Genomic DNA, 20,566 nt, shown 5'->3' on the forward strand with positions numbered 1-20,566 from the left:
TGTTGGAAAGTCACTCTGAGCAGCCCGTCCCCATCTTGTAAGGTGCCCCTGCTCTGGGCATGCCGGCTGGCAGGCGGCAGGGCTGCACACACACTGTCTGATGGGGCGGCCCTGTGAGCCCAGTGAGAGCTGAAATCTCACATCAGCCTTCAGAGTTGACTTCACCCAAGTTTCCAAAGAGCCACTTAAAAGAACTTTAAAATCAAAAACGAAAGTAGGGGTGTAGTGGACCTTCACACACTTGTCTCCCAGAGTCAGCAGTTCCCAGGATGAGAACAGTGCTGAGCCACTGGACAACATGGTGAGTACAGTTCCCTGTGCTACACAGTAGGTCCTTGTTGATCACCTGTTTTATATGTACTGTATCTTTTAATCCCAAGCTCCTAATTTATACCCCCTCTTCCTTTCCCCTTGGTACCCGTAGTTTGTTTTCCATGTCTGTGAGTCTGTTTCTGCTTTGTAAATACATTCATTCCTATCATTTTTGTTTAGATTCCACATGTAAGTGACATCATGGGGCATTTGTCTTTCTGACTTAACTTAGTGTGATAATCGCAAGGTCCATCCATGTTGCTGCAAATGTTAGGCCATTGTGTAGAAACTAAATGATGTTTTATTTTGAAAGTTTTCTTTTTTAATGTGGACCATTTTTAAAGTCTTTATTGAATTTGTTACAATATTGCTTCTGTTTTTTGGCCACCCTGACCAGGGGTCAAACACACACCTCCTACTTTGGAAGATAAAGTCTGAACCACTGGACCACCAGTGTGCCAGACCTTCTAGAACTAACACCAAAAAAAGGTGTCCTTTTCATCATAGGGGACTGGAATGCAAAAGTAGGAAGTCAGGAGATACCTGGAGTAACAGGCAAATTTGGCCTTGGAGTACAGAATGAAGCAGGGCAAAGGCTAACAGAGTTCTGCCAAGAGAACGCACTGGTCATAGCAAACACCCTCTTCCAACAACACAAGAGAAGACTCTACACATGGACATCACCAGATGGTCAACACCAAAATCGGATTGATTATATTGTTGTCAGCTGAAGACGGAGAAGCTGTATACAGTTGGAAAAAAAAAAAAAAGACCAGGAGCTGTGACTCAGACCATGAACTTATTACAAAAAAGTGAAAAGTGAAAGTCATTCAGTTGTGCCCAACTCTGTGTGACCCCATGGACTATATAGTCTGTGGAATTCTCCAGGCCAGGATACTGGAGTGGGTAGCCTTTCCCTTCTCCAAGGGATCTTCCCAACCTAGGAGTTGAACCCAGGAATCAAACTAGGGTCTCCTGCATTGCAGGCTATTCTTTACCAACTGAGTTACCAGGGAAGCCCTCCTTATTACAAAATTCATACTTAAATTGAAGAAAGTAGGGAAAACCACTAGACCATTCAGGTATGACCTAAATCAACTCCCTTACAATTATACAGTGGAAGTGACAAATAGTTCCAAGGGATTAGACCTGATAGACAAGAGTGCCTGAAGAACTATGGGCAGAAGTTTGTAACATTGTACAGGAGGCAGTGATCAAAACAATCCCCAAGAAAAAGAAATGCAAAAAGGCAAAATGGTTGTCTGAGGAGGCCTTACAAATAGCTGAGAAAAGAAGAGAAGTGAAAGGCAAAGGAGAAAAGATATACAGTCATCTGAATACAGAGTTCTAAAGAATGGCAAGGAGATAAGAAAGCCTTCCTCAGTGATCAGTGCAAAGAAATGGAGGAAAACAGTAGAATGGGAAAGACTAGAGATCTTTTCAAGAAAATCAGAGATAGCAAGGGAACATTTCATGCAAAGATGGGCACAATAAAGGACAGAAATGGTGTGGACCTGACAGAAGCAGAAGATATTAAGAAGAGGTGTCAAGAATACACAGAAGAACTGTACAAAAAGATCTTCATGACCCAGATAATCACAATGGTGTGATCACTCACCTAGAGCCAGCCATCCTGGAGTGTGAAGTCAAGTGGGAATTAGAAATCATTGCTACGAACAAAGCTAGTGGAGGTGATGGAATTCCAGTTGAAGTATTTCAAATCCTAAAGATGATGCTATGAAAGTGCTGCACACGATATGCCAGCAAATTTGGAAAACTCAGCAGTGGCCACAGGACTGGAAAAGGTCAGTTTTCATTCCAATCCCAAAGAAAGGCAATGCCAAAGAATGCTCAAACTACTGCACAATTGCACTCATCTCACACACTAGCAACGTAACACTAAAAATCCTTCAAGCTAGGCTTCAACAGTACGTGAACTGAGAACTTCCAGATGTACAAGCTGGATTTAGAAAAGGCAGAGGAACCAGAGATCAAACTGCCAACATTTGTTGGATCATAGAAAAAGCAAGAGAGTTCCAGAAAAACACCTACTTCTGCTTTGTTGACTACACTAAAACTGTGTGACTGTGTGGATCACAACAGACTAGAAAATTCTTTTTTTTTTTTTTATTGTCCACTGGTTTATTTTTCCAAATGAGCAATAGGCTATTTACAAATAAGCAGATCTCCAATGATGTATATTAAAATGACAAAACTATTACTGTTTGAAATCTAAATGAAAAAATTTATTAAGGTACATTTGTTCTGTGAGTCTAAAACAAACTTTCTGGTGTAATGACAGATTCATTTCACTTTTATCCCCAAAACACATGAGCACCAGGATTATCAAAGAACACTTAATATTTAGTAAAACAGTAAGGAATGTAAAAATTGAGGAGAGGGAAGAGTTTTCAAAAAGAAATCTTTGGAGATCAGTTTACTGCAAATAAAATATACTAAACACTCCATATACACATAAACATTAATAACTAATGGGTACTTGGGAAATGGTAGTGCTCTAAACAATGGATATTAAATAAAGATATTTCAGATACAAAGGATAGAACAAAACAGTAGTTAAAAATGAGACACCCATCTCCATCAACATAACACAGATAGGATGAAGTGAACAAAATCGGATACATTTCCCCCCAGTGCTTTCATTAGGGTTAGATTTTGCTTATTTTGTTTAACCTTGCATACATGAGATTTATGGCAATAATTCTTTGCCATTCTAAATATTAATATTTTATCTTTTAAAAAGAAGGGTCTGGAGAAAAAAAAGTGCCAGACCCTTCTTGAAATCTAATGCCAGGTCCATCAGGCCACACTAATTGCAATAAGAACAGCCATCTATCTTATGGAAAATTCTTAAAGAGAGGGTAATACCAGATCATCTTACCTGCCTCCTGAGAAATCTGTATGCAGGTCAAGAAGCAATAGTTAGAACTGGACATGGAAGAATGGACTGGTTCAAAATTGGGAAAGTAGTACATCATGGCTGTATATTGTCATCCTGCTTACTTAACACATGCAGAGTACATCATGCAAACTGATGACAAGCTGGAAGCAAGATTGCTAGGAGAAGTATCAATAACCTCAGATATGCAGATGACACCAGCCTTATGGCAAGGTGAAGGGGATCTAAAAAGCCTCTTGATGAAAGTGAAAGAAGAGAGTGGAAAAGTTGGCTTAAAACTGAACATTCAAAAAACTAAGATCATGGAATCCAGTCCCCTCACTTCATGGCAAATAGATGGGGAAACAATGGAAACAGTGACAGACTTTATTTTCTTGGGCTCCAAAATCACTGCAGATGGTGACTGCAGCCGTGAATTAAAAGATGCTTACTCCTTGGAAGAAAAGCAGTGACAAACCTAGACAGACATTAAAAAGCAGAGACATTACTTTGCTGACAAAGGTCTGTCTAGTCAAAGCTATGGTTTTAACCGTAGTCATGTATGGATGTGAGAGTTGGACCATAAAGAAGGCTGAGCACCAAAGAATTGATGCTTTTGAACTGTAGTGTTGGAGAAGACTCTTGAAAGTCCCTTGGACTGCAAGGAGTTCCAACCTGTCAATTGTAAAGGAAATCAGTCCTGGATATTCATTGGAAGGACTGATGCTGGAGCTGAAACTCCAATACTTTGGCCAACTGATGTGAAGAGCTGACTCATTAGAAAAGATCCTGATGCTGGGAAGGAAGGAAGGAAGGCAAGAGGAGAAAGGTATGACAGAGGATGAGATGGTTGGATGGTATCACCAACTCCATGGACATGAGTTTGAGCAAGCTCTGGGGGTTGGTGAAGGGCAGAAAGTCTGGCATGCTGCAGTCCGTGGGGTCGCAAAGAGTCAGATAGAGCAACAGAACAACAGCAAGCAGCATGCATGCTAAGTCACTTCACTTCAGTCCTTTCTGACTCTTTGTGAGCCTATGGACTAGAGCTCGCCAGGCTCCTCTGTCCATTGGATTCTCCAGGCAAGAGTATTGGAGTGGGTTGCAACGCCCTTCTCTAGGGGATCTTCCCAACTCATGGATTGAGCCTGCATCTCTTATGTCTCCTGCACTAGCAGGTGGGTTCTTTACCACTACTGCCACCTGGGAAGCCCTGAACCACCAGGGAAGTCCTCAAATAATGTTCTAAAATACATCCGTGAGGAAAAGACTGTACAATGAAATAATTTAAAAACCTCAGGAGAAGCAGAGAGCAAGTGTAGCCTTTAAAGTAGCACTTTGGAGTCTAAAATTTTGAATCAGCACAGCGAAGCCACTGGAATCATGTTCTTGGGTTTGAATCCCATAGCTGCACCATGGCTTTGGATAAGCGACTTAAGTTCACCCATTCTTCATCCTGAAATGGGGCAGTGAAGCCTCTTATAGGCTCAGCCTGCGGATGAAATAGGGTGCGTAGGACACAAGCTCTCAGGAAGCCTGTGTCTGATTATTACAGGTCTTGCTGCTGTTGTTATTCTAACGGTGTTATTAGCAGCTCTACACTTCCTCCCACGGGCTCAGCAGTATGTGCTTACCAGGGTCATATTCACCAGAAATGAGGGCACATGCTTATTCTCTGTTGGAGAAAACTTCATCTGAAAACTCTCCTGTGGTGTTCTCTAGAGACCCATGGATTATGTAATGGGCCAGGGAAGTTTTAATTTGCAGCTCACTTAATGGTTAGGTTAGCAACCATCCCCTTGTAACTGGTAACTGATGGCTCAGACTGTAAAGAATCTGCCTGCAATGCAGGAGACCTGGGTTTGTTCCCTGGGTCAGGACAATCCCCGGTAGAAGAGAATGGCTACCCACTCCAGTATTCCTGCCTAGAGAATTCCATGGATAGAGGCGCCTGGTGGGCTACAGTCTATGGGGTTGCAAAGAGTCAGACACGACTGAGATGACTAACACTTTCACCTGGAAACTGCTCATTGTAATTCATTGTAGCTCTTTGTAGCTCATTGTAACTCAAGTTACTAAGCTAGGTGTTTTCAAGGGAAAGCTTGTTCCCACTGAGAAACCGTTAAACGCATAATTGAGAAAAGGTCTCTGGGTTTCCACACCGCATCCCCCCACTGCCAGGTCCTCAGTGTCCTAAGTGTTGGTCTCCTGTGTCCGTTTACTGTCTTATTTCTCCTTTGGTTCACCCTTGATTTTTGTAAATCCCTCCTTCACTCTCTTGCTGTGTTCTGTTCCTTCTCTCTCCGAGGGAGATCTCTGAGGCTCCTCTGTCACAGGAAGGGCAAGTAGATTTAATACGTGGAAAATTGCTGGGAAAATACCTACTGGATAAAAGAAATCAATGCAGCCCGAGCTGGCAAGCATGCAGTCCACTCCCATCTTCCTGGAGTGTTTACTTTTTGAAAAGCTGACAGCTGGCAGGATGGATGGGGAGACCGACCAGAAGAACTTGATCTGGTTGCCTTCGTTCGGCAGGCTGTGGGGAAGATTCAAGGTGAGCTTTTGTGTCTCACAGTTGGCAGACGGACAGTGTAAACTGGGAATGGACAGTCCCTCTCTCCAACAGGCCCAGGCCTTTGAGAGAATCTGATTGGTTGATCCTCCAAGGGCTTGTGAGGCACCAGCATTTAATTTCTAAGGCAATGATGAACTGCCCCCGGGTGCAGCGAAACAGTAGTTCCAAAGGCTGCTGTTTACTGAGCACTTACTACATGCCACATTGCAGGAGGACTGAACACAGTTTCAATTTTCCAGAACAACTGATGAGGTAGGTTGTTTCCATTTTGCAAGCATGCAGTTTGCAAAAGAGACAATTAGGATTCAGCTAGTTTTGATGTGTTTGTGGGAGGAGGCAAGCTCCACATCCTTCTGTTTCACCATCTTGAGTTCTCCCCACCAAGGTTCAGATAGTTTTCATGACTTTTACAACATCAAACAGTAAATGACAAAGCTGAAATTCAATTCACATCTCCATTGACTAGAGTCTGATCTCCATGACTCATTTATTTTCCTTAAGCCCACTTCCTCAGCCAAAATACTGTGAAGCTGCAGTTATATTTAGAGTTGTATTTATTGTAGAGGTGATGGTTCTGTCTTAATTTATCAAGATCCTTTAGCTCTAAGTTACAGACAAAGCCTGGGCTTCCCAGGTGGTGCTAGTAGTAAAGAACCTGCTTCCCGATGTAGGAGATGCAAGAGACATGAGTTTGATCTCTGGGAAGGGACGATTCCCCAGAAGAGGGCATGGCAACCCACTCCAGTTTTCTTGCCTAGAAAATTCCATGGACAGAGAAGCCTGGTGGGTTACAGTCAATAGGGTCACAAAGAGTCATATACGACTGAAGCGACTTAGCATACACATGTGCAGAGACAAAGATTGGCGTAGAACTCTGTAACACTGAGCAGCATCTCTGCAGACTTGGCTCTTCCTCTGTGCCCAGTCAGGGTGGCAAATGCGATGCCCTCCACCCCCTCCCCTCCCTACTCTACATGGTGTCCTGTGGCGAGAGGTGCAAAAATTGTCACAGGATCTCTGTTCTACCATCTCAGAATGTCTGCAATACTCAAGAAACTTGAGAGAAAAAGGGCTTAGTGGGTGACCAGGAAAGACATCAATATATTTTTAACATTGGCTGAAGTGACAGTTGGGGAACCGACTCTTGAGAGAGCTCCAACGTGTTGCAAAAATTGGCAGTTAGCCCTGGAGTCAGTGAGCTAATTAATTAGGAACGATCCGCAACCTCGCTGCCTTTCACAGCCTCCGCTGGGAGAAAAGACAGATCAAGAAGGCTTGGAGATCAAGAGTGCTGCAGCCTGACCTTGGTGCAGTCTTGGGGGAGGTAAGAAAGGTGACTCGTGGCTTATTTCAGGTCCTCCTTTTAAAAAGTGGTGTGAAAGATTTGACAAATAATGATCACTCTCCTTTAGGAACTACTGTTTAACCATAGAAGCAGAAAAGTAGGGGGAAAAAACTCATTTGATTTAGCAGGATTTAATTTTGTTGGAAGCTGGCTCAATATCTCTGGTTGTACGAAGAGCTAGTCTTGTGTGGTCAGTCTTCATGTGGCTGGAAGCCCGGGACCTTTGGGGTTGGATGGGGTGACACCTGTGTCTGATGGAGTGCAGAGGCTTCTCGGAGGGGCTCTGGAGCTCGGGCACCGGCTTTGCTCCCGTCTGAACCCAGCATCCGCGCTCACACACCCGGCAGCTGCTGCTCGCCCCTCCCCCTCGTAGGTGTGAGGGCTTGTTTGTTTAAACCTGGAGCAACACTTCTTGGAAAAACAAAACAACATGCTCACTTGTCTGGGCATTGAATGTTCTTCCTGAATGTCGTCCTGCCCACTGGCCCAGAGGCGTGCTGGGCGGGGTGAGTTTCGGGGATGGTTTGGGGAGTTTCGGGACCGGGCTCTGGGCTGGGTCTGTCGGGTGGGGGTTGCTCTTGGGTTTCATCATTCTGGAACAGCTGGGGGTCACGGAGCATCACTGTAGATGTACGTTCTTAGGTTCTGGCCTCACGCTTCTCAGCCTGAGGACAGATGCACCTGGGGAGGCATTTACCCTAAACCTAACCCTGGTCCTAACGTGCACCTTAATCCTCAGGTGGGAGGGAACCCGCGTCTGGCTTGTGTTCTCATCAGGACTCTTGAAACACCGCTGGTTGGATGGGGTCCCTGCTGGGTGTTGCCCCCCGCCGCCCCCCACTGCTGGCTGCCCGCTTCATGGCCCCATCCCTCCCCAACCCCCACAGATGAAGGTGAAGGCAGTGTTCTCAGGGCCTGAAGAGAAGCAGACCCAGGGTTTGTTGTCTGTGAGGACTGGCCTAAGCCACCGACCCAACCTCCTCTTTCCCATTTCTGTGTACAGTTCCATGTTACACACAGGTAGTTAGAAGAAACTTGTCAAGGAAGTACGGAAGCTCTGGCCTGGTTCTTTCCCCCTAGTCATAGCCACTGGGGATAGGATCACATTGCTCTTCCGGGAGCTGGCACAGGGAGGCCAGAAACATCAGGGCCCAGCTGCCCTGCCTCCTGCCTGGAGGAGGAGGCCACGCCTGTTTCTGCTCACCATCCTGTGATCCAGGACCACTACAGGTTCTCTCTTGGCGGCGACGAGCACCAGAGTCCCTTGGTGGCCATGTTAAGGCAGATTGCTGTGTGCCGCCCCCAGAGTGTGACTCAGGAGGGCTGGATTGGGGCCCCAAAATCTGCATTTCTAACATTGCCAGGTGCAGCTATTGCTGGTTCAGTGGGCACGCTTAGAGAACCACCGCCCCCTGTATTGGAAGGAGCAGAAGCCTTAGAGTTAAGCAAAGCTGGGTTTAAAATCTGGCTACAGCACTTAGTTGGGCTTCCCTGCTGGTTCAGATGGTAAAGAATCCACCTGCCAAGGCAGAAGACCTGGGTTCAATCCCTGAGTCAGGAAGGTTCCCTGGAGAAGGGAATGGCTACCCACCCCAGTATTCTTGCCTGGAGAATTCCACGGACAGAGGATCCTGGCAGGCTACAGTCCGTGGGTTCGCAAAGAGTCAGACATGACTGAGCAAGTAACACAGCACTTACTTAATTTTGAGACATGGAGAGGTTTTTCTTAATTTCTCCGTCTCAGTGGACTCACTTTTAAATGGGAATACCATCTTTTTTTAGAGGCTTAGGGGACAGGTGGTGCAGAGCAGGCGTTCACCCGCTCCCCTGCTGTCCTGGAGTGGGCACGCAGCGGTCCACAGGTGGGCATGGGGCACCTGGTCTCTGCAGCCGAGTGCTGGGCTGCAGGCTTCTGTTCACACATCTAAGCTAGTGGGAGTTGAGGAGGTGCCACCAGGATCAGAAATTCTGATTGGGAATGCCCCAGGGGAAGCCCAGAAATGCGCATGGCCAGACGGGGTTACAGCAGATCAACACTTCCTGACTTGCCCGATGGCAGAAACTGCATCTTACTCACTTGTGTGTCTGTGCCTCACATTCCAGCCCCCAAATTCCAAACCTACAATCTGCTGTTACACCTCGGCTGTTGGATGAAATCTCCCAGTTGTGCTGTCTCTAAACGTTTCAGGATCCTAAACCTCACTTGTGTTTTCACATGGGCCAGCACTCATTTTAGTGTCTCAAGAAGCTAAAGCCAAGTTGATTTAGTCAACTGGTCCCAAGTTTTCATTTTTCTCAGCAAATCCATTATTCCCTGCAAAGATGATCCTTAAAATGGGTAACTCACATGGAAAAAAATATATTTTCATAAATATTAATGGTATCCTTTGTTATTATCTAAAGCAAAATTATATATAATTAATTAAAACTCTTTCATAGACATCTGACTAGTGGTGCTAATCATTTATCATAGAATTTCCAATAAGTTGTGCATTTTTAAACCTTGTTTAATGTTTACTCCATCACTATCTAAATGATGTGGTTTCTCTGAGCCAAGATTTCCTCTGAGAACAATGGCAAAGTATTTTGGACAACATTCCTATTACAATATTTAAGTGCAGGAGTCCTTAGACTATGGCTCACTGCCTGATTTTGTAAATAAAATTTTGTTGGTGCACATCTGTGCTTACTTGCTTATGAACGGAAACTGGCTCTCAAAACCTAAAAATGCTCTCTGGCCCCTTACAGATGAAGTTTACAGGGGTTTCTGCTTCCATCGGGCCGATATGGCTCTCTTGCCACCAGAGGGCGCTGTGTCCTATCTGCTTATCACAGCCGGACGCCGGTCTGGAAACCCTAGCTTCCGGCAGAGGCTGAATTAAGATAGCTGATACACCTCGGGCCCTGCCGCTCCACCGCCGACAGTACAGCCTCCTGGCCGCTTGCTCTGTCGACATGGGATGCTCTGGGACCACCGCCTCTCAGAATGCTGAGGTCTGGGTCTGGGGTGAACTCTTGGTGCCCTTTCTGGGCCCCATGACCGTCTTAGGCCTGGCTAAGCAATGTGATCTGTCATCTCCATAACTGAAATTCTATCTCATCTCTTCCCAGGTGGCACAAGTGGTAAGCACTCTACCTGCCCATGCAGGAGACAAAGAGACGTGGGTTCGATCCTTGAGTCTTGAAGATCCCCTGGAGAAGGAAGTGGCAACCCACTCCAGTTTCTCACCTGGAAAATTCCATGGACAGAGGAGCCTGGTGGGCGGCAATCTGTGGGGTCGCAAAGCGTCAGACACCGCTGAGTACACACACGCAGCATGCTGTGGGAACAGCGACAGTGTTTTAAAGATTGTGCAGGTGGCATGTTAGGGTGCCTGAACGCCCGCCTTGTTTTATGGAGGAAAGGCAGGCTTTCCTATATGTCTGTCCTCCACTAGGGATGTCCCCTGGGCGTCCGTGCTGAACTGTCCTTTCCCCAGGCCCCAGTCCCTGGTCACAACCTGCTCTCCCGGCCTCTCTCCTGACTTTGCTGCATCAATGACCCACTTTACCCTTTAACTTCAGTGGCCTCTTATAAACTATAATATCCTAAGTAAGCAATAAACCTTGATCTTAAGTCCTCCCACAACACCCCCCCCCATAACTACCTGTTCCCCTGTTCTCTGTCAAGGTTCTTGAAAACGAGGTCTGGTCTTGCTCTTTCCCCTTATAACCCCTCCCACCCCACCCCCTCCACCCAGTTCTGTGGACACTTCCTCCAACACACCATGGAAACTGCTCTGACCCAGCCACTGGGCTTCCGTGTTGACGAACATTTCCCCCAGCTTTATTGAGATATAACTGATGTATTATTAAGTTTAAGGTGGACCAAGAGTTGATGTGATACATTTATATTTGCAAAATATTGGCCATACCTGGCATGCACATTTTGATACAGCTCTTGCTTTTCTAGACCCATCTGTTGGATTTGGCTCTGTGGAGAACCCTCTCCTCCTTGGAACCTCAATGTTTTCCCAACTTGTAAAAACTGCAACTCAACTTAAGAAGGAACCTTCTACATGGTAACTCAGCAAACAGGTATATCTACTCAGCAGAAACTAATGTTTCCCAATGTATCCTTAACTGTATACAAGAACCCTAGTCCAGTTTCGTTCTTTGTCAGTGTGAATTACTTCACAGTTGAGTAACTGATTTTATGACTCAGTGATGGATCCGATTCCATAGCTCAAAGCCCATACCTTTGCCTCCCCCGACGCTCTTCTCTCTGCTTCTCCTCACACATCTCTCACCATTCTCCTTGGTCCTTGCACTTTCTGATATTCCCAGAATCTTACCTTCAACTTTCTGTTCCTTGCGTATGTATTTTTCTTGGGTGGTCCTGTTTTTCCTCTTCACGCTGCAGACGACCAAAATCCAGCTTCACTCTGGAGTCCTGCACTGTGTTTCTACAGGAAATGATATTGACCCCAGGTTCTGTTCCCAGAGCCCTGCCCTGGGTCAGAGTCACGGGGACTGGTTGCTGGGTTGAAACTCATGGACTTGAGGCTCATCTGGGACACAGCTACAAGAAAAACCAAAATAAAAGTCAACTGCGTTTTTCTGCTTGGATCTAAGACAGAAAGACAGGACCAATGTTCTCCGCTCTAAAGTTCATGTGTATCTCTTTCCGGTGTTTCTCACTCCCTGCTCTTTGTTAGAAGTGAGTCGCTGAGCCCAGCCTGCACTCAAGGGGACTCGTTTAGCTTTATCATCTGTAGAAGAAGAAGAGATAATAGCTCTCCTTTTCTGAGTGACCCCTGTTATGTCAGGCACTATCCAGACTGCAGGACACACACTAGCTCAATTCGATTTTAAATCCCACGACACCCCGAGCTTGGTGGTCTTATCCACATCTAAAAGACTAGGACACTGAGGCGTAAATCGGATAACTGATTTGCTCACAGTGGCAGCTCTTGTGCTTGAACCAGGCCTGTTCAGCGCCTCCGATGGTCACTTCTAAGGGCAGGCCCAGCCCCGGTGTTTGTAAAACTCTTAGATCAAAAGGCAGTTCGGGGGTGGTGATGACAGAAAATGACAGAAAGGCGCAGAAGTTATTCCAGTCCAGCTTCTGGATTGGTTCCCCCAGTTAGGTTTTCAGCCGATCAATTGCAACGATGACCTTTGGTGGGTGGGTGGGTGGGTGGTGGTGGGGATATCCAGTTGAATTAAAATGGCAGAGGGTAATGAAGCTCCAGGAAGCTTCTTACACATGACTGGCATCTATAGTTCAACTGGTAGGATGTTGTGTGTTGTTGGGGGAAGGAGGGGAGAAGAAAGAAGGGGAAAGGGAGGTGTAGTGGGTGTTTGTGACATGGGTGGGGTGTGTAAGGGGCAGGAGAGGAGACTGGGCTTGGAAACAAGGCCCATCAGGGAGGTCAAGAGGTGATTCTGGAAGAAGAGGAAAGGCTTTTGCCTGCTTGACAGGCCTGTTGGGGAAACTTTTGAAATGGAAATATAGTTTCATGGTATCTAGTGCACTTTTGGAAGAAAGGTATGATGTTCTCATAGAATAAGAATCACAGGCAGGTTTTTTCCACCTATTAAAGATGCCAGAGAAAAGTCTACCTGAATTGGGCATTTGCAGTGGCGGTCCCCATTTCCCCACCACTGGGCTCTCTGTTGGGCTTTCCTTGTGGCTCAGCTGGTAAAGACTCCACCTGCAATGTGGGATGCCTGGGTTCAGTCCCTGGGTTGGGAAGATCCCCTGGAGAAGGGAAAGGCTACCCACCCCAGTACTCTGGTCTGGAGAATTCCATGAACTGTATAGTCATTGGGGTGGGGCTCTCTGTTGCACTAGGCTTTATGTTTAAGCATTGTATCAAATCAACCTCTGCCTGCCTCTCAGACTGATAGCATTTCAGCCTAAGAAATTGACAGTTTTCTACAACTATGGCTGAGATAAACTTCCCTGTTCACTTTCTAAACATAACCGATCTTTTGAGAGTGGCACAACATGTAGGCACTGTTCTATTCCTGTGGCTCCCTGGTACTCTGACTTCTACTGTCTGAAGTAGTTTCTTTACAATCTTTGAATGGCAAATAAGGAAACTGTAGAAGATCATGTGAAGACCTACACAGTAAGTCCCCTACATATGAACGAGTTTGGTTCCAAGAGTGTATTCATAAGTCCAATTTGTTTGTAAGTCCACCATAGTTAGCCTGGATACCCAATTAACACAATCAACTATATAGTACTGTACTGTAATAGGTTTATAATACTTTTCACACAAATAATACACCAAAAAAAAAAAACAAAAATAAAACATTTTTAATCTTACAGTCAGTCAGTTCAGTGGCTCAGTCATGTCCAACTCTTTGCGACTCCAAGGACTGCAGCACGCCAGGCCTCCCTGTCCATCACCAATGCCTGGAATTTGCTCAAATTCATGTCCGTCGAGTCAGGTTGGTAAGGCCATCCAACCAGCTCATCCTCTGTCATCCCCTTCCCCTCCTGCCTTCTATCTTTCCCAGCATCAGGGTCTTTTCTAATGATTCAGCTTTTCGCGTGAGGTGGCCAAAGTACTGGAGTTTCAGCTTCAGCATCAGTCCTTCCAATGAACACCCAGGACTGATCTCCTTTAGGATGGACTGGTTGGACCTCCTTGCAGTCCAAGGGACTCTCAAGAATCTTCTCCAACACCACAGTTCAAAAGCATCAATTCTTCGGTGCTGAGTCTTCTTTATGGTCCAACTCTCACATCCATACATGACCACTGGAAAAAACATGGCTTTGACTAGATGGACCTTTGTTGGCAAAGTAATGTCTCTGCTTTTTAATACACTGTCTAGGTTGGTCATAGCTTTTCTTTCAAGGAGCAAGCATCTTTTAATTTCATGGCTGTAGTGATTTTGGAGCCCAAGAAAATAAAGTCACTGTTTCCATTGTTTCCCCATTTATTTGCAATGAAGTGATGGGACTGGATTCTGTGATTTTGGTTTTTTGAATGTTGAGTTTTAAGCCAGCTTTTTCACTCTCCTCTTTCAAGTATATCAAAAGGCTCTTTAGTTCCTCTTCCCTTTCTGCCATAAGCGTGGTGTCATCTGCATATCTGAGGTTATTGATATTTCTCCTGGCAATCTTGATTCCAGCTGGTGTGTCATCCAGTCCAACATTTCGCATGATGTAATCTGAGTATAAGTTAAATAAGCAGGGTGAGAGTATATAGTCTTGACGTACTCCTTTCCCAATTTTGAACCTGTCCATTGTTTCATGTCTGGTTCTAGCTGTTGCTTCTTGACCTGCATACACATTTCTCAGGAGGCAGGTAAGGTGGTCTGGTATTCCCATTTCTTTAATATTTTTCACAGTTTGTTGTGATCCACGTAGTCAAAGATTTTAGCATAGTTAATAAAACAGAAGTAGATGTTTTCCTTGAATTATCTTGCTTTTTCTATGATCCAATGAATGTTGGCAATTTGATCTCTGGTTCCTCTGCCTTTTCTAAATTCAGCTTACACATCTGGAAGTTCTTGATTCATGTACTGTTGAAGCCTGGCTTGGAGAATTTTTAGTATTACTTTGATAGTGTGTGAGATGAGTGCAATTGTGTGGTAGTTTGAACATTCTTTGGGATTGCCTTTCTTGGGATTGAGATGAAAACTGACCTTTTCCAATCCAGTGGCCACTGCTGAGTTTTCCAAATTTGCTGGCATGTTGAGTGTAGCACTTTCACAGCACCATCTTTTAAGATTTAAAATAGATCATCTGGAATTCCATCATCTTCAATAGCTTTGTTTGTAGTGATGCTGACGTCAGGCAAGTGTAGGCTCCTCGGTTCTTTGTCTCGTCACAGCAAAGATTTGGAGTGACGGACATTAAAGCCTCCTTGGCGTGTCACAGCTCTCGGGTCTTGGACAGACCATGTCATAGCTCTTAGACAAATCAGTGTTCCAGCTCTATTTTATTTAGAAGATAGCAGGAGAATCCATCCTTGAAGAAGAGAATAGAGTGGAGGAGCCCCAGAGCGCGGTGGAGGGGGCTGGGGTAGGGAGAGAGAGAGAGCCCTCTGGCTCCTCTTTTTATATGTTTTTTTCTTCCCCCTGGGTCTGCCCTATGCAAACTGGGCTTGGCCAGGAGTGCTGTTTGTTCTACCCGAAGTCCTCACTCTGGTCCTCAGATCTTCCTTTGTTCTATTTTCGCGGGCTTTTCCCTTCCTTGTCTTTTAGCCACCGCCATTTTGGACTCCTGTTTTCTATTCTAACTACCTAACACTTCCTAAGGCCCACTTGACTGTGCATTCCAGGATGTCTGGCTCTAGGTGAATGATGATACCATCATGGTTATCTAGGTCATTAAAATCTTTTTTTTTTTTTTTTGGTATAGCTCTGTGTATTCTTGCCACCTCTTCTTAATGTCTTCTGCTTCTGTTAGGTCCATACCATTTCTGTCCTTTATTGTGCCCATCTTTGCATTAAATGTTCCCTTGGTATCTGTAATTTTCTTGAAGAGATCTGAGTGGCTAACAGGTAGGGAGGCTAGGGGTCCCCAAGTGGAGGAAATAGACTGCAAGTGGCAGAGGTTTTTTTTCTCTTAAGCAGCAAGAGGAAACTAACTGCAAGTGGCAGACATTTTTTTCCCCTTCTCAATACAAAATTTAAAGGTTTCTTTTATTTTTTAATTAATTAATTAATTATTTTAAAGGTTTCTTTTAAATTCTATGTTGTCATGATGACACCTGGTTTCACCTGAGCTTAACTTTTCTCAAACCTTGAGCTAACCAACGTGTTTTTCTTATGGAAATGTTTTTCTTAAGCTATGTTAATGAACTATGTATTTGCCTTGGAATCTGCCTTTCTTTAAGATTCATGTCAATTGTTTTATGACCGGGATGACTCACCTTGTGCCAATGCTGTCTCAAAATGCATGTTGTGGGAAAGGTGCCTGATACAACTGTCTCAGTTTTGAGGTTGTTTGAGATATATAACTCCTTGTTAAGAAATAGCAAGGGGGGAGCACTCTTTCTGCCTGCTTCTGATGCCTATGTCAGAAGCTTCATCTATCCCTTTATACTTTAATAAAACATTATTACACAAAGCTTCAAGTGATCAAGCCTCATCTTTTTTTTTGGTTACTTTATTTTATTTTTTTCATTTATTTTTATTAGTTGGAGGCTAATTACTTTACAATATTGTAGTGGTTTTTGTCATACATTGACATGAATCAGCCATGGATTTACATGTATTCCCCATCCCGATTCCCCCTCCCACCTCCCCCTCCACCCGATCCCTCTGGGTCTTCCCAGTGCACCAGGCCCAAGCACTTGTCTCATGCATCCAACCTGGGCTGGTGATCTGTTTCACCCTAGATAATATACATGTTTCGATGCTGTTCTCTTGAAACATCCCACCCTCGCCTTCTCCCACAGGGTCCAAAAGTCTGTTCTGTACATCTGTGACTCTTTTTCTGTTTTGCATATAGGGTTATCATTACCATCTTTCTAAATTCCATATATATGTGTTAGTATGCTGTAATGGTCTTTATCTTTCTGGCTTACTTCACTCTGTATAATGGGCTCCAGTTTCATCCATCTCATTAGAACTGATTCAAATGAATTCTTTTTAATGGCTGAGTAATATTCCATGGTGTATATGTACCACAGCTTCCTTATCCTGGCAGGGGAGATACCATGATCAAGCCTTATCTTTGACCCAATATTGCAATTCTCTCCCTGGGAGGTCATAAAACCCAGCCTAAGTCCCGGCTGGCAGGCATTCAGGTCTGTTTATCTTTCTTTTTCTCCTTTGCCTTTCACTTCTCTTCTTATCTGTTTGTAAAGCCTCCTCAGACAACCATTTTGCCTTTTTGCATTTCTTTTTCTTGGGGATGGTTTTGATCACCACCTCCTGTACAATGTTATGAACCTCTGTCTATGGTTCTTCAGGCACTTTGTCTATCAGATCTGATCCCTTGAATCTATGTGTCACTACCACTGTATCATCATAAGGGATTTGATTTAGGTCTAACCTGAATGGTCTAGTGGTTTTCCCTACTTTCTTCAATTTAAGTCTGAATTTGGCAATAAGGAGTTCATGATCTGAGCCATAGTCAGCTCCCAGTCTTATTTTTGCTGACTGTATAGAGCTTCTCCATCTTCGGCTGCAAAGAATATAATCAATCTGATTTCGGTGTTGGCCATCTGGTGATGTCCATGTGTAGAGTCTTCTCTTGTGTTGTTGGAAGAGGGTGTTTGCTATGACCAGTGCGTTCTCTTGGCAGAACTCTGTTGGCCTTTGCCCTGCTTCGTTTTGTACTCCAAGGCCAAATTTGCCTGTTACTCCAGGTATCTCTTGACCTCCAACTTTTGCACTCCAGTCCCCTATGATGAAAAGTACAGTAGTGCAGTACAACAGCTGCAGGGACTGGCATCAGGTAAGAAGAGTTACTGACAGGAGTGGGGAGAAGAGGCCGGAAGCGGTGGAGCTGAAGGGTCATCAGCAATAGGAGATGGAGGGGAGCTGAAACGTCACTCACATCTGACGCTGATGGCACGGGTTCTGGTTCCTTGCTGGAACCAGATGCGTGTTCACATCTTTGAGAGTTCACACTAGAAACCACTTTTTTTCTGGTTAGTTTTGCCATTGCTGTGAGTCCCAGGTCACTGGCCCTGAGATGGAGATTTGCTGGGAAATGTTCTCTGTGGTGACCCTTGAAGAGAGGTGTGAGAAGCAGGACTGGGTGTCAGGGGAAGCTGAACAGCAAGGCTACTGGGGCAGGGGCTTCAGCCCATCCGGTGGGTGCTTGGGAGCCCAAGTGAAGCAGAGAGGGGCCTTTGCACCCCTGAGCAGTGGTTAATGTGGCTGCATTGCAAAGGTAGGTCAACTCAGACCAGGCAGCTACCCGCCTCGAGGTCAGCTTCTTGGCAGGATGGGGGCCCAGGGATGAACAGCAGTGGCCAGCTCACTGGACAGCTGGGCAGAGAGCACCCCACTTCTGGAGGAACGTCTCTGCTGCCCCCACTGTGGATGTGGCATCCGTTCCAATGATCCTAAACATCTGGTCATTTTCTGAGTATTTGTTCAAATTCTCTTCTGGGACTCATTTTTAAAAAATTAGTATTTGTCGTGTCTCCTGAAAGAGATTAGGAAATGATTGACTTCTTAAATGAAACTGTCTCCTGAGTCCAAATGCCCTAAATTGTCTTCCAGGCCAATGTACAGAGTGACTTTGTTTATTTTTCTTGAAGTGTAGTTAATGTATAATGCTGTGTTAATTGCTGCTGTAGCAAAGTCATTCAGTCACACACACACGTACACCTTTAAAAAAAAAAAAACAACAATATTCTTTTCTACTCTGGTTCATCCATAGTTTACATGTATTTTTCTCCACCTTCTGGTTATTACACAGTCTGACTGCTAATGCCAGGAAAGGCTTCACTGTCTTCCACATCTTGAATCAGGACTAAACCACAGAGGATACATCTTGTCAGTAATAGTTTTAGTTCATCAAGAGGCTGGAGAGGTTGGATTCTTTTATACTTATTGGGAATATTTAAGTAATAACATTACAAAATGACAAATATTTGTAGTCTCCTATTTCCTTAATTTGCTGCAGTCTCTGTTTCTCCCTTATCAACTTAAAAAATTCAAAGTAAATGTCAGTGTTCAGCATCCAGTGAGACAACAACAGGAGAAATAAAGGATCCTTCTTACTCCACTAGATGTTTGAAAAGGGCACATGGCCCCTTTCACTCTTATGAAATATATGGTTATTTTATGTGCTACTCCAAAATAGCACATAAAAAGTTCTAATTTTATGCAAATGCATAAAAATTGGCTCAGGGAGTCCGGATTTGAGGGGAAACACAGCCCCACCCTCAGGGAGCCCCAGTGGTGGAGGGACTGAGCTCTGCCCAGAGCCCCAGCCTGAGAGGAGACACAGCCCCGCCTCAGGAAGCCCCAGCCTGAGGGGAGACACAGTCCTGCCTCAGGGAGCCCCAGTCTGAGGGGAGACACAGCCCCGCCTCAGGGAGCCCCAGTCTGAGGGGAGACACAGCCCCGCCTCAGGGAGCCCCAGCCTGAGAGGAGACACAGCCCCGCCTCAGGGAGCCCCAGCCTGAGGGGAGACACAGTCCTGCCTCAGGGAGCCCCAGTCTGAGGGGAGACACAGCCCCGCCTCAGGGAGCCCCAGTCTGAGGGGAGACACAGCCCCGCCTCAGGGAGCCCCAGCCTGAGAGGAGACACAGCCCCGCCTCAGGAAGCCCCAGCCTGAGGGGAGACACGGCCCCGCCTCAGGGAGCCCCAGTCTGAGGGGAGACACGGCCCCGCCTCAGGGAGCCCCAGTCTGAGGGGAGACACGGCCCCGCCTCAGGGAGCCCCAGTCTGAGGGGAGACACGGCCCCGCCTCAGGGAGCCCCAGTCTGAGGGGAGACACGGCCCCGCCTCAGGGAGCCCCAGTCTGAGGGGAGACACGGCCCCGCCTCAGGGAGCCCCAGTCTGAGGGGAGACACGGCCCCGCCTCAGGGAGCCCCAGTCTGAGGGGAGACACGGCCCCGCCTCAGGGAGCCCCAGTCTGAGGGGAGACACAGCCCAGCCCTCAGGGAGCCCCAGTCTGAGGGGAGACACAGCCCTGCCTCAGGGAGCCCCAGTCTGAGGGGAGACACGGCCCCGCCTCAGGGAGCCCCAGTCTGAGGGGAGACACGGCCCCGCCTCAGGGAGCCCCAGTCTGAGGGGAGACACAGTCCTGCCTCAGGGAGCCCCAGTCTGAGGGGAGACACAGCCCCGCCTCAGGGAGCCCCAGTCTGAGGGGAGACACAGCCCCGCCTCAGGGAGCCCCAGTCTGAGGGGAGAGACAGCCCTGCCCTCAGGGAGCCCCAGTCTGAGGGAGACACAGCCCCGCCTCAGGGAGCCCCAGTCTGAGGGGAGAAGCAGCCCTGCCTCAGGGAGCCCCAGTCTGAGGGGAGACACAGCCCTGCCTCAGGGAGCCCTAATCTGAGGGAAGACACAGCCCTGTCCTCAGGGAGCCCCAGTCTGAGGGGAGACACAGCCCTGCCTCAGGGAGCCCCAGTCTGAGGGGAGACACAGTCCTGCCCTCAGGGAGCCCCAGTCTGAGGGAGACACAGCCCCGCCTCAGGGAGCCCCAGTCTGAGGGGAGACACAGTCCTGCCCTCAGGGAGCCCCAGTCTGAGGGAGACACAGCCCCCAGTCTGAGGGGAGACACAGTCCTGCCCTCAGGGAGCCCCAGTCTGAGGGAGACACAGCCCCGCCTCAGGGAGCCCCAGTCTGAGGGGAGACACAGTCCTGCCCTCAGGGAGCCCCAGTCTGAGGGGAGACACGGCCCTGCCTCAGGGAGCCCCAGTCTGAGGGGAGACACAGCCCCGCCTCAGGGAGCCCCAGTCTGAGGGGCCAGTGACCCTTCTCCCAGTACTCACCAGTTATGTGTCTTATCCTCTCCTCATGGCCT

The sequence above is a fragment of the Odocoileus virginianus genome, chromosome 27, assembly GCF_023699985.2.
Source record: "Odocoileus virginianus isolate 20LAN1187 ecotype Illinois chromosome 27, Ovbor_1.2, whole genome shotgun sequence".
Classification (NCBI taxonomy): Eukaryota; Metazoa; Chordata; class Mammalia; order Artiodactyla; family Cervidae; genus Odocoileus; species Odocoileus virginianus.